The sequence below is a fragment of the Ambystoma mexicanum genome, chromosome 8 (genome assembly GCF_040938575.1).
Source record: "Ambystoma mexicanum isolate Mex_15411 chromosome 8, UKY_AmexF1_1, whole genome shotgun sequence".
NCBI classification, from domain to species: domain Eukaryota; kingdom Metazoa; phylum Chordata; class Amphibia; order Caudata; family Ambystomatidae; genus Ambystoma; species Ambystoma mexicanum.
In genome coordinates, this window is record NC_090929.1 from 1551480950 (window position 1) to 1551496377 (window position 15428).

The window sequence follows — 15428 nt, forward strand, 5'->3', positions numbered from 1 at the left end:
GATTTTGCTCTGATAACATATGATTTTTGCTCACATTGTATTCATGTGGATTCTTGCAGTAGAATAATGTGGAACACCCAACAAGGAGGTTGGATCTTTTAGGTGGTTTGTGAGCCATGATTTTTGCACATTTTTGACAATGAAGAAAACGGATTTCCAAACAGCTCTGTGTTTCATTTTGGCAATCAGAATGGCTTTTTCAAGTGATTTCAGGCTACTTAGTGGGTAGCCCAATGGTGGGTTTTGGCAGTGGTCTCACTAAGATAGGCAAAAGTGGATGGCGGCTTATTTTTCAGATTTTTACTGCGCACCTTCTGGTGATTTTTAGCGAACAGCATGCTTTCCAGTGGCCATTTCTGAGGTTTCCGCTGCCAGCAATGCACAGTAATGTTGCAGGGCCTGGACCAGTGGGTTGAGACATCCCACAATGCTCTGCTTGCGGGTGCCGGTATGGCCGCCAAGACAGACCTGGCGGCCGTAATGGCAACCACTACTAGGCAAATGTTTGCATGCAGTACCCTCTGGGAACACTACAAACAACTCTGACTACAGGTATAGGAAACCCAACCTTTGGTATAAGCTTGTACTAGACAGATTTGGTAGCATGTTGAGCAGCCAGGCTTTTCTCAAGAGGGGTCAATGTGAGCTGTAGGGGAGATTCACATTGACAAGTATTCAAATAAACACTCAAGGTTTCCTGAATAAACAATTATTAATTTATTTATCAGTCAGTTAGATTAAACCTTCTTCAGAAGGGAGCAATATAATAGTTACACACAAGTACACTTCAATACTGTACACTCTTAGTTTCCAAATCAGTAAAGACCCTTTTGGGATGGCCCACAGACACAACCTACACCCTCAGGTAACTTCAATAGTTAGGGTGCTGGGGGCATTAATATCTTACTGTTTTCATTTAGAATACTGTCAAAAGTTGGCAAAAGGAAAAGGTTATTAGAACAACAAGAGACAACAAATATTCTTAAGCAGGCAAATACTTTTGGATTCTACAGCAGAATCATTCAGTATAACAGGCTAGGTCAAAGTCAATGGGCAAAAGTCTTATATAGGATGAAGCACTCTTGGTAGGTAAGTAGAAAAGTCTTTGCCCAATGTTTTAGAAGTATTTGAAGAAAAGAAGAATCAAATGTAGGGCCACAAGATGATTAGACTTATGAGAAGTAGAAGATGCAAGCAGCTCTACAGTGAGAGGTAAATTCTTTCAGACTTTACAGTACCTTTGAATCAGTGCCTTAAGTGGCACTACAAAATAAGCCGGGGCTCATCAAGGGGGCGTTGCCTAACGGCTGGGGTCCTGTTGGCCCATCAGGCCATGCCCCCGTGATGAGCCCCAGCTCAATGGGCTTCTGGCACCCCTGCCAGGCAGACTTTTGTAGAGATCAGCACCCTCTCCCCATAGCGGTGAGGGTGCTGATGTCTGCATTTATATTCTAAAGGATTGCCTGGCAGGGGGCAGCCCTCGCCTATTCAGCCTTAATGGTGGCACCGGCCCTCGCCAGCTGGGGAGGGGCAGTGTCACCATTAAGGCTGAAAGGGTGAGGCCCCTGGAAGCTGAGGCCGTTTTCCTGAAGACTGAAACTCCTGCGCATTCGCGGGAGTTTCAGAATTAGGAAAACAAGACCTCTGCTTCCAGCAGCCTCACATTTTCTCCATAATGGTGGTGTCGGCCCTAGCATCTCTTGCTTAAAGAGATGCCTTGCAGGTGTGGGACCATCATTATAGGCATTTTTTCTGAAGCCTGAAGCTCTTGCGCCTTTTCGTGTATTGTCTGGGGCTGCCAGGGGAGATTAGTGGGCCCGGCAGGGCCCCACCTCAAAACGAAATTTCTGAGCCTGTCGGCAGGCCACGGCCTGATTAAAGCCCTGCTTTGAATTGTAGAAAAGATGCAGCATATTGTAGAGGCAAAGAACCAAGCAACATGAGTTGGACAAATGCTTTATTGCTTATAAGGAATACTGGGTAGTAGAGACCCCCAACCATCTCCACAGTGTAACATCAACTGACTGGTTAGTTAAGCAATGCTCCAGAACTTACATGTCATAGCATCATGTCATAGCATCACTCACCAGAGTTCCACTCTGCACAATAATAGAAGACTATGCTAAGACATCACCATAACACCCCCCTCCCGTATCGAAATAAAGAAAACTATTTACAGATATATTTTAAATTATACACAAAAAAAATATTAAAAACTAGAAAGATAATATATATGCATTTCATCTCCTCACCTTGGCTACTCTTGATAAATTCCACACCTGTCCACTTTCCATTTTAACAGCACCCTCAAAAACTTGAGCGACCCTAACTGTATCCGAATACAGAGAATCACCTTTCTTTGCAATAACAGCTTTTCTGATTCTGACCAGATCACCAACTTCAACAACCGTCCCCCTTCTTGGAAACTTCTCGTTAATTTTCTTGACCCATTTTCTCTTTCGCTCATCCATCCTTCTTTTTACTTCATCTACCACCTTATCAGTTTCTCTCACCCGACCTAACCAAGCTGGAGACAATAAAGTGTTGCCCCTCCGGCATCTCATTAACTCAAATGGGCTAACCCCTGTTTCAGTATTGGGAGCCATCCTCAAAGCATACACTCGGTCCTTGACCGCAACCTTCCTATCCAAATCACATGCAATTGCCCCCCTAATACCCTACACTATACAGCGGTTAACCCTCTCAATCATACCATTGGCTTGAGGGTAATATAGTGCCGTATTTTTATGTTTAATACCACACTTGTACATGTACTCCTGAAAGATTCCCCCAGTGAACTGTGGACCATTATCTGTCAACATGCTCCTAGGTAACCCTTCCCTCTCAAATATTTCTTCCAAGAATGCCACTATTGTCTTTCCTGTGACATCCCTCATTATTTTGAACTCCGTCCATCGTGAGAACATATCCACCAAAGCTAGCACAAATCTACCACAACCACTACCCATATCCACCGGGCCTAAGACATCCATGGCCAGATCCTGCCAAACACCCTTTGGACTCTTGACTCCTCTCAACGGCTGCACTACCGCAGATATATTCTTCCCAGACTATGCACAATCTACACATCCACCAACTGTCTTCTCAACCTCACGGTCTAAACCCGCCCGCCAATAATCAGCCTTAATTACTTCTTTGGTTTTATATGTCCCAATATGACCCTGATGCGCAATGGCAATAAGACTTCTCCTTAGACAAGCAGGGACCACAAGCCTGTCCCACCGATATATCAAACCATCCTTCACCGACAGTTCGAATCTCACCTCCCACAATGCCCTTTCTTCACCGGATAATAACCTCTTCTTGGGCCACCCCTCTCTAATGAAATTTATTATGCGCCTCCACATTTCATCTGATGTCAATTCTCTAACCCACTCTTCTTTGTGAATTACACCTTCCACGGTGGCAAACACCATATTCTCGAATTCTGCATATGGCCTTCCATCATCCTCATCTTCAACTCTTATTCTCGATGCATGGTCAGCCTGCACATTGTTTTTACCCGCCACAACCTCAATACTGAACTTGTGGCATTGTAATCTGGTGACCCAACAAGCAACTCTTCTAGAAACTTTGTCCAGACCTTTACTTTCAAAAATGGCTTTCAATGGCTTATGATCTGTTCTCAATACAAAGTCCTGACCCCACACAAAGTTTTTTAGTTTTTCTATCCCCCAATGACATGCCAATGTCTCTTTTTCCAAAACAGAGTAATTCAGTTCGGGACCCCTCAACATTCGGGAAGCATGCAACACCACTGATTCTGCTCCATCAATTCCTACTTGCGACATCACCACTCCAATGCCGGTGTCGTACATAGCTAGGGGTTTGGCCATGTCGATTTTGGACTTAATCTCATTAAATTCTCTTTCGCACTCTCTGTCCCAAACAAATTCCAGCCCTTTCGTCAATAATGCCCTCAGTGCGGTAACACTGTCAGCATAATTTTCTATGAAACGGTGGTAGAATTCTATTGTCCCCAAAAATGATCGAAGGACAGCCTTATTCTTTGGAGACCTCATTCTCTTTATTCCATCTACTAGCTCTCTCTTCGGCTTCAGCCCTTCCTCAGATATTTCATGCCCTAAATACTCCACCACCTGAGTGGAAAAGACACATTTCTCACTTCGCAAAGTTATACCGCGTACTCTGAAAATTTCTAAAACCATCTCCACTTTCCTTCTTAAGTCCTCTTCAGTTCTTCCACAAATTAACACATCATCTTGGAAACACCAGACATTTGTGACACCCCTGAATAATCCGTCCATGACTTTTTGGAAAACAGAGGAAGCCGATATTAATCTGAATGGCATGCGCCTAAACTGATAGATACCTTCATATGTAATAAAGGCCGTCAGCTTTCGTGACTCAGCATCTAAGTTAATTTGATGATAGGCACTGGCCATATCTAATTTGGCAAAGTATTTGGCATTCCCGATTCTGCTTAAAAGTTCTCCCATGTTGGGGAGTGGATGACGTTCGGCTACTACACAACGGTTCCATTCTCTCAAGTCAATACATACTCTCAAATCCCCACAAGGCTTTTTAACCACAATGACAGGAGAAATCCATTCAACAGCCTTGGCTGGTTCAATAATACCAGCTTTCTCCAATTTCTCCAACTCCATTCTCACAGCATTACGCATTGACACTGGCAACGGTCTGAGTTTTGCCGCCACGGGGGTGCAACCATCCTTCAAGACAATTTTATGGAGCATCCCTTTGAGGCAACCGACACCCTTGTTGAAAACATCAGGATATTTGGCAATTAAACCCATGTAATTGTCATCTAAACCTCTACTCACCGACAATCTCTCCACATTTAACACCTGTTCCTTGCTATTTGGATCTAGCTTAATACATAATCCCCTTTGCTCCTTCCATCCTAATAATGTCTCACCCTTCTTGGTGATATACAATTTTCCATATGTAACTCTATCCTTAAATTTGAAAGTTGCCAAACAACATCCTAATACATCGATTTTCCCACCATTATAGCCCCCAGGCGTCTTGTCCGACGGGCTTAAATCATCCATCCTACCACCCAGAACATTCTCAAAAACAGCCTTAGACATCAAAGTGATTTTGGAGCAAGAGTCTGCAAGCATTTTGACCTGACATCCATTCACTTCAATCCAGGCAGATGGGTGATCACACTCATCAACTTCAGAACATTTAACCATGTTCACAGTAACGATTTTGTTTTCTGAACCTTCACAATCCTCTGACGATGGATCATCAGCCTCCTCAACAAACATAATACTCCTACCAGTGCCAATATTGTAATTTGTACAGCAATTCTCAAAATGCCCCCATCTTTACAATGTTGCAGTTTGCCCTTCTCACGGGACACATCGGAGAGGTAGATAGGTGACGGGCACTCCGAAAACGAAAACACAGTCGTTCCTCTCTCCTGTTTCCCCCTGGAATATTTTCTCTTTGGGTACATTTATTTGCTGTCTGGGCTACGTTTCCACCCTTCCCTTGGTACGTGTCACCACGTTTGGACGTTTTGCGTTTCTGTTTTCTTTGGTCTTTGACAGCATCCCTCTTTTTGTCACCCACTTTTAGAACTTCAACCTGTTGAACAACTTTGGGTTCTTTTGTGGCTAACTTCGCCACACATTGCAAAGTATGTTCAATTCTTTTTGCAATAGCGACAACTTCATCGAGGCAAGGGCCATCTTTTAGCCACACTTCTTCCCGAATCTTGTCATTAGAACAGTGCAGCATGAACTGATCTCTAATATGTTCATCTAAGCTTTCACCAAATTTTCAGTTCAATTATAAATGTCTCAGGGCAGTAATGTATTCTTCCACCGTCTCACCTTCATGCTGCGTTCTCATGCCGAAATGATAGCGTTCTAACACAGTACTTATTTTTGCCTCGGAATATTTGTCTAGTTTTGCCAATGCTGCATCAAACTCATTCATACATTTTTCAACATCAAATTCACTCAAATTAGGCAATGTTTCAAAAATTCGCTGCCCCTCATAACCCAGACGATACATGAGCATAGATACCTTCCTTTCTACTGACATACCATTGCCACAGGTGGTCTTCACATAATGTAAGAAACCTCTCTTCCAGGGCCCCCATTTGATTCTTAGAGGGCCAGGAGTTGGTAGGAACATTTGGGGTCCCGGAATCCCAGACAAAGCCATCCTCTCTGCAAGACTTCCGAATAACACCCACAAATCCACAGAGCAATGAAGACTCCTTACTTGACGCTCACCTCAGTTATAACTCCATAGGCAAGTCCAGAATTCGTTTGGATTGCAATAATTTGATGCACGACGGCTATCCCACGTTGCCACCTTCCACAAGTGGCCCTGGGCGGATACAAGCAATGTAATTTAACTTCACGACCTTCCTTCCACACGTGACGTGTCACGTGACTACTCACGGGCTCAAAAGCAGAGTCCTTCCTTCGTGCTCGCCGCACACCTTCTTCCCGAAAATGACTCAATGAAGCAGAAGAACTGCCACTTACTCCTCTCACACGCGGATTGCGTGTGGAGACGCTGCAACGAAAGCGATTCGGGGCGATCTGTGAATCTTGCCAAACCACCGCATTTACACTCCAAATACCACCAGGTAGACTCAGATGAGTGCAGGAGCGACTCTCCTCATACGGGTGGTGCGAGTAGCGGGGCAGCTTCTCCTCGGCAGGCGTCGGGTTGGGGGTCTCAAATCCTCAAATTAAAAAAAAATCTGCTGCGGTCGTCACTCCATTGATAGACAGTACCACAGCAATCCCATCCTCGTCGCCAAATGTAGAAGCCAAGAACCAAGCAACATGAGTTAGACAAATGGTTTATTGCTTATAAGGAAGACTGGGTAGTAGAGACCCCCAACCATCTCCACAGTGTAACATCAGCTGACTGGTTAGTCAAGCATTAACATTCTATAAGCAATGCTCCAGAACTTACATGTCATAGCATCATGTCATAGCATCACTCACCAGAGTTCCACTCTGCACAATAATAGAAGACTATGCTAAGACATCACCATAACACATATGACTTCTGTTCCTGTGCAGCTCTGCAGATCTCACTGTTCCTGGGCCTCAGTCGTGGGGACAAGAGGGAGGACTTATGGGGACTCCTGCCCTGCAATGGGACAGTAACCGCTCACAGCCGACAATCATCAAATCAGTGGCTGTTCAGTGTTTCATCTCCTCGTGTCTCCCGCAAATAGCAACACCGTGGTTCCAGGCTGTCGAGATTGACTTTCCCTGCTTTGGGGGTCCTGCACTCTGTTGAGGGGGCTCAGACTCGGTCGGTCCTGCTTGCTGGGAGTCTGCAGGATCTTCCTGAAGCTCTAGGCCAGTTTAAAAGCAACGCACAAAATCTGGTGTTCCTCTCCCTGGCTATACGTTTTCCAGCAGCAACTCTGTGGAAATTCAACAGGCTCCGAGATGGATGTCCAGGTGGCTTACTTTGGAGTTGATTGGTCCCACAAACTCCAAGGGAAAAGTCGTCCTTGCAGGGGCTTCTCGGTCAATACAAATTTTGAGTTTCAGCACAGCAGCAGGGCTTCAACGGGTAAACCAACGGTCCAGGAATTGCAGCAGGCGTCCTCTTCAAGTTCTTCTTCGATTTCTTCGTCCAGTGGTCGACTCTGCTTCCAAGCCAAAAGTCTCGCCTTTTATCCAGTTCTCTCCCGTTAATTCCAGCCTAGATGTCAATCACCCAGCAGGGTGGCTGTCCTTGTCGTACAGTCAGTCGGTCAATCACTACAGCGTACATTTGGGTCTCCTAGGAGGCTAAGCACAGGGCGTTTCGGGCACCTCTCTCACTTCCTGTCTACCCCAGACACCCTGAATGCTGCCAAAGGCAAAGTGAACAATGAAACCAAACCTAGCTTGGCATGCAGAATAAATCTCAAGTAGGACCTTTCCACCAAGAAATGGCATAAAAAGAAGACTGGGGCCATTTTGATGAAAATGACACCCTTGGGTGCTTTACTGCAGCTGCGAACGCAGCCCGCGGTAAAGGCACATCATGGTAGTTAAAACGAAACCACTGCCACCAGCCATTCAGTGAAGAAAGGGTAACATAAAATCATTACATGAGAAGCGAAACAAAGGGAATACTAGGTAACCCCTCCAGCACCCTATGGTAAGAAAGTGTGTGCTGGGTCTAGAAAGTTACACATTTAAGTAAAGTCAATTTCACTTTACTGCCCTGGGAAATAGTAGTTTATACCAGAGAAGGCATTCAAATATTGGTGAAATCTGAAAGACTTCCCTGTGCCACTGCACTGAAGGTGCTGTGTGACACAATGTAAAAGATGATGCTTATCGAGTTTGTAAGGCTCCATAACCAAAAGAAACACAAAGCTCAGAAATCACATTAAAATACATGATTGAGTGGGAGAAAGGGTCTCACTCTCTCGAGGTAAAAAAAAATCAAGTCCTCAAAATCCAGCAAAGTTGCTCGGGGTCTCCAAGGTGGAGGGAATTAGAACATTTCTGAGAATTCTCCCTAACACTTGCGAGCAGAAATCGTAGTTTGCCTGTCCGGGAACTACGTACCAACAAGCTTACCGGTACCGTAGTTCCCGGACTGGCAAACTTGTAATGACCACTCTGGTCTCAGTTGGCAGAAATTCTGACCCAAGTATTTCAGAGATTAGGTGTAGGGTGGGCCCCTATTTAGTTGCAATGTATGGTGCCTTTGAGTTGTAACACACGGGGCTCGAGTTCATTTAAAGTCTGTGCCATGAAGGAGGCTACCATTGGTAACAACGATATCATACTGTTCCAAGAGACGTGGTTGTTGAATTCCTTTTAGATAGAGGGATTTACTACATTGCACCAGCTGGCATTACACCAGGGGTGAGGGAGGCCATCGGGGAGCCTTTTGATTGCTGCCCATAGTTCCCAGGTAATGTGGATAGAGGAAGTACCATCCAAGTCCAAGGGAATACTGGCAGCCAAATTAGCCTTAGGAGCATTTGAAACCGTACAACATTTGGTGGTTATTAATTGATACTGGAACCCTATCTGGTCTGACCTCACAAACATCTTGGAATCCTTATCCGATCTTTTGACCAGGGTAAAATTGGAGCATCCCGATAAAGACATTATTGGCATGTGATTTGAACACACAATTCATTGCTACCACTACCAATCAGGATGTACTGCAAACAAAAAGAGTGACATCCCAAGGCAGGAGATGGATATTGTAAGAGGATTCAATTCAACACTACAGCTAAGTCAACGCCTAGTCTATAATACTGAATGAAAACCCTTATTGATATATCTTTAGGTCCAGTTCATGCGTTCTGGATGACTACCCCTATATAACACCCCTCTCTTGGAATCCCCCTGACCCCACTGAGCCAAGAAGTAGTTCTGTTTTGCAAGTTTAAAAGGTTTATTTGATAAATTAAAATATATATATATATCACTCTTTATAATAAATTAATAATTGACTAGCACACTTAATCTGATATGATAAAGATTAACAACGGAGAATCTGGCACTAACACGCTTCTCTATAATCAATAAGGAGTTGACATGAAATGGATAAGGTAGCACACTGGTAAATAGGTACAGAAGTATAATGTGGTAGAGAATGCTTTATAGGGTTCAAGGAAATGCAGGGTTGAATGAATGAAATGCAGTATAGAAAATACTCAATATGATTTCAACAAAACAATGTAATCACTTTTCTCTGGCAATCCCCTCCCCCCCTTGATGCAAGGCAAGGAAATGGAAGGAAAACACACAGTTCTCAGAAATGCAATCAAATGTGATTCAGTTCACCCCAGCAAGCTTAGACTACAGAAGTTTGAAAACACAGGCAAAATTGCTTTGATATGTGCTGGCAATGAATTAAAAAAATATGCTAAAATGCTTTTAATTCCCTTTCAGAGGTTCAGGGTGAATGGTATCTAGTTAATATTAGCTCAGGCTCACTCTTGCAATGATTCAGGAATGATTAGCAGGTTAAACGAATTCCTGGCAAATGGAAGGCAAGCAGCAGCTGTTTTTACACGAGGAGAAATTTGCAAATCGCGGTAAAATTTGCGATTGCGTGTTCCGCGATTGCGGTAAAACTATAGGGGGTAGGTTCGTAGGAAAGCCACGATTCTAAGCTTTCTAAGGAAAGTTACTGCAAGTCTCTAGCCCAAACGGTTACAGAGTTATGAGCGATTTTGTGAAGGTCGTTTTACAGATTTGAAATTTTAAACGCACACTTTTTCAGCTTTAAAAATGATGGCAGGATAACACAATTGCTAAGCTGCAGTTCTACCTAGGTTAAAAATGGATTGAATTATATTATTTTAACTAAGAGATGGGTTCTATACAGTTTTGCTATGTACTCACACTATGTTCTTGAGTGAAATGGGCCTCATCACGGATCTGGTCAGGGTTTTAGACTCGCCTCTGGTCTCTGCACTTCACAGTGATCTGGGTCAGCTCTCTCTGGTTCTGCTAACAGGTCAGCTCTACTCTGCTTCTGGTCTGGCCTGATGGATTTTATGTTGCTCTCTGTAGGTTTGATGGAGGTAAAGTATGGATTTTTCCGGCAGAGCTTCCAGCGGCAGATGGATTTGACAGTCCCTATCTGTCCTGTCTGTCTGCTTTTATGTGTTTAGAATGTGGGTGTGTTCTAGCATCACTGACCCTACCTCTCTCTCAGCTTCTAATTGGTCAAACTTCCATTTATCATTTGATTGGGGGAGCTAGGTTGTGTCAGAGTGATGTCATTTTACAGCCTGCAGAAAGTCCACTCCTCCTGTCAACTTACACACAAATCTAGATTTGAAACAAATACATATTTGCAAAGGTACATATTGTTTTAAAATCATATGCACCCATCATGCATTACAGGAGGTATACCCTGTTCAAACTCTGCTCTTCCTGGGAGCTTGCATTCAGAAATGGCACATATTTCACTTTTTAATTGATTTTTCAATTTCTGACATTGACCCAACTTTACATACATGTGCGCAGGGAGTATGGACATTAACTGATGAAGTTTCAGATTTTTAACATGCATACATTTAGAGTTATATCCACTTTTCCGCTGACACCCCCCTGAACATACCACCGGTTCTAAAAACCTTTTAAACTGTGGGCAGAAAAATCACAAGAATTATGGTATCATTTATAACATTTTCACATGTCCGCTCTATGAGTTATTCATCTTTTTAAAGTTATGTTCTGGCTCCAAAGGGGTGTGGTTTACCCTCAGCACAAGGTTGAATTTCTGGTTTTTCCAGTTCTGCCAAGCCAGCTTGCTCTCACAGGCAGTGCTCCTCCCCTTTCCTCAGGAGGAAGCCACTTTTTACGACCATTTACAACTCCTGCCAATAAAACCTTTGCCTGAGCCAGGACAGGGCTTTGTTCACTTTCCTGCAGAGCACAGGTAATTCAATTATCAGATAGATGGCATATCCTTAGTGTGGCCAGCAAAAAGGCAGATGGGCCTGGGAACACAGTTGTGACTCAAGTTTCACTCCTGATGGGGGTAGTTGCCAGGCAGAATTCAGTTCCTTAAGCCAGACTTTCAGCTAACTGTCATGTTTTTTTGTTGCTTTTTAAATTAACTTGCAATTTTACACATGCAGCTAGAATGCTGATTCTAAGTTTAAACTATGACATTTCAACAGTTACAAAGGCATGTGACACCAAACATAGGTCACTCATTTAATCTAAACATTTTCGATTTTAGTGTCTTTAAATCCAGTGCAACTTAAACTGCTGACTCCATAGCAGTTTTGTTATAAGCATTGTTTTGGGCTCTTCATTTCCCAGATTTTGTAAGCACACAAAACCTCATTCTGCCAAATGTCTGCTGGTGTTCAGTGAATATTTTGCACATGTTGCAATGTTTAAAATAGACACTTTGGCTTGCCTTCAGAGAAACACAGGGTGGTTTTAAAACGCCGGCTTTTGGATAGTGGTGAGTACTGGTACTGCACCCATTTTGGGATTGAACAAATGAATTCCCCACAATTCTAAGTTGCATTTGGCAATCAGCATTGCCATTCCCAATGGTTTCAGACTACTGTGCGGGTAGTCCAATGGTGGTTTTAAAGCGCTTTGAAGCTAACCGGCGCTACGGTTTTTCCTTTGGCAACCCATTTCCCTCATGGCAACCCAGCCTTTCATTCTCGCACTGGTGGGTGGCAAGTGAGGCAACCATTTCGGTGTGCGCACAAACTGCGCAGCTTTCCTGGATTTCGGCGCACATGTGGGTTTTCCGCCATCTTGAATTTTCTAAGCCCACAGCACCAAATGTGGTGGCATGATAGCTTAAACGTGGGTCAGGACACCCAACAAGCCCCCCCACGCGACTGCACTTTGAATTTGAGTCGATGGGGAGTCGCGTGCCCAAGGGTTTTGACCCACGCACCGGTCTGTCCGCATAATCTTCTTCCTACTCTGTAGATGGCACAGTTCAGCATCTTCTTCTCCATCCAGTACTGATCGATCAGTTCTCCTCGCCGGTCCTGATGGGAATATTGGGCGGTACACTGGGCCCATTGGATCTTCGTTCCCGGTCTCCGGATCGTCCTCCTTGGCCAGTCTCAAGGTCTTCTTTCTCCTAGGACGACAAAGGAAGAGCGGCAATACCTACTCATAGACGTTTTTCCACCACTGTTGAGATGGTGGGACAGCATATGCATTTCATCATGACGAAACATTACATTCTTATTTTGAAAAAATAAAAACAGTATAACTAAGAGACAGTTTCATGCAAATCACAATATTTTAGAGACTAGATGTGGTATGTTTTATGGTTGGAACTGAATTAGTCTGAGACAGTACCCGCTAGGATTCCAGAGGATTCCTCCAGTTGTTGCAGAGTGTGCCTGGGATGGCAACATTTCAACTGGTTTATGTGGACCCACTTGTCTTCCCCCTCTGCCGAACCGCCTTTGGGGATGTGGATTTTGTAGGCCACAGATGAGATCTTGTCGATGATCTCAAAGGGTCCTTTCCATGTAGGCAAAAATTTGCGCTGCTTGGCCTGGTTCCTTTGGAAGTTGTATAGATAGACCCGGTCCCCCACCTGATATTCCTTCCTGGAAGTTTTCAGGTCATAGTGGGTCTTCATGCTATCAGCTGATCTTTCTAGATTCCGCTGAGCATAAGCAAAAGCATGTTGGAGGTGTTTCCTTAAATTCTCTACATACTCATGAGTAGTGGAGGCATTTATCAGTGTCTGCTCTTGGGTCCTATAGAGCAAATGCTGAGGAAGCACCATCTTGCGCCCAGTCATCAACTCAAATGGTGACATTTTGGTTGCAGATGAAGGGGTAGATCTGATAGCCATTAGGACCAGAGGTAATCGGATATCCCAACTTGGCCCAGAATCTGCCACAAACTTCTTTAATATGCTCACAATGGTTCGGTTATATCTCTCTACTGCCCCAGAAGAAGCTGGTCTATAAGCAATATGCAGCTTTGTCTTGACCCCCAGTATCTCCCACATCTTTGTCATTACTTCACTGGTGAAGTGGCTACCTCTGTCTGACTCAATCCTTTGAGGTAGACCAAAACGGGAAAAGATGTGGTTAATCATCAAGGCAGCTGCAGTTTCTGCCTTGCAATTTGGGGCTGGGAGACATTCCACCCACTTGGTAAACAAGCATGTCACAGTCAACATGTACTTATTCCCCCTAGCCGAGCGAATCACAGGGCCTACAAAGTCGATTTGTAAATCTGACCATGGCAGTGTCATCCCCCGCTTTTGTAAAGGTGCCCGGTGTGTGAGGGATGTCGGCTGAAATTGTGCACACACAAGACAACCCTTCAAATATTGGTTGAGGTCCTGGCCCATGTGTGGCCAGTATGCAATCTCTCTTAAGATTTCCAGTGTTGTGTGAAACCCCCTATGACCGGCGGTGGCCGCATCATGGCCGTGACTTAACATCAGGCTTCGGAATGAGGTAGGAACCACCCACTGATCGTGGCCAGCTTTGGATTTCCTTACCAGCAAACCGTCTTGGATCCGGAACATTTTTGGACATTTCATCAACACTCTTAGGTCCTCTTTCCCAATGTAATCGGTATCCGTCAGGGGAAAGTTCTCAGGGTCCTCAAGGTGCTGGTAAAATTTACCAATAATTGGATCCCCTTTCTGAGCTGTAATTAAATCAGCATCAGGGGTCTCCTTACTCCATTGTGCAATTGAAAGGTCGTTGTGAGCATTTGTCTGGGACCTAGTGATAGCAGTGACCTGGATTTCCCCCAACAGGGACTCAATCTCAATTAGATCCCCTTGGATGGCCCCAGTTTTGGCCAGCTGATCAGCTAAGTCATTTCCAGTTTTGTCTGGTCCCTCTACTTTGGAATGACCCTTAATCTTCTTCCAATAGATGGTCATCCCATTCGAGGTGACCAGATCATCAATGTTTTGGATCAACTTCCCATGTTTCAAGGGTTTGTTGTTAGCACATAACATGCCTCTGGTTTTCCAATTAACCAGGTGCTCCACGAACCTGTTCCGTACATAATCCGAATCTGTGATTATGACCAGTTCGTGGAGTTGATGCTGGACAGCAGTGAGGATGGCCTGATGCACAGCCATCAATTCTGCCACCTGACTACTTCGGGGACCAATTTTGTATCCAGCGGAGGGTTCTGGGGACTCATTCACCCATGCATTCCCTACGCCAGCCACCAGTTCTTTCTCCCCGTCGTTGTCAACATGGTAAGAGCATCCATCCACATAGACAGTGGGCATTGTCTTCTTCAAAGACTTTGTGTGGGGAATTAAGGTATGCCTCCATGTTGTCCTTGATTTTTAGACTTTCGTCCTCGAGACAGTTTTCTCTGGCACAATCATGCAAGTCAGCCAGACCTTGCGCGAGTGGACTCTTCTTGTTTTGGCCATATCTGACCTCCACAGGAAAGCCTTGCATTGACAGAATCCAGGAAGTAATTCGGGAATTACTCACATTTCCGGCCCGGATTCTGTCACTTTGGAGATATTGCAGAGGCTGGTGTGGAGTCTCCACTATAATGTGTTCCCCCTGGATAAACGGGCGGTAATTCTTCAATGCCCACACCGTTGCCAGGAGTGCCTTCTCACAATCGTTGAATTTTTCCTCCACAGAGGATAAAGTTTTGCTCGCATAGGAGATTACTTTATTGACCTTGTCATGCTTTTGGTATAATACGGCCGTCAAGCACGTATTAGAGAACCCTGTCTCCAGGAAGAACTCCTTGTTTCTGACAGGGTAAGCTAGGCAAGGCGCTTGTGAGAGGCTTCTCTTGAGTTGTCTTACTGCCTCGGATTGTTCTGGACCCCATTCCCACTTGACCCCCCCCTTTAGGAGATGAATCAGGGGTCTGGTGATCTCTGCGTAGCCCTCAATGAACTTTCTGCAGTAATTAGTCAGTCCAAGGAGGCTCCTTAGTTCCCGCAGAGTTGTGGGG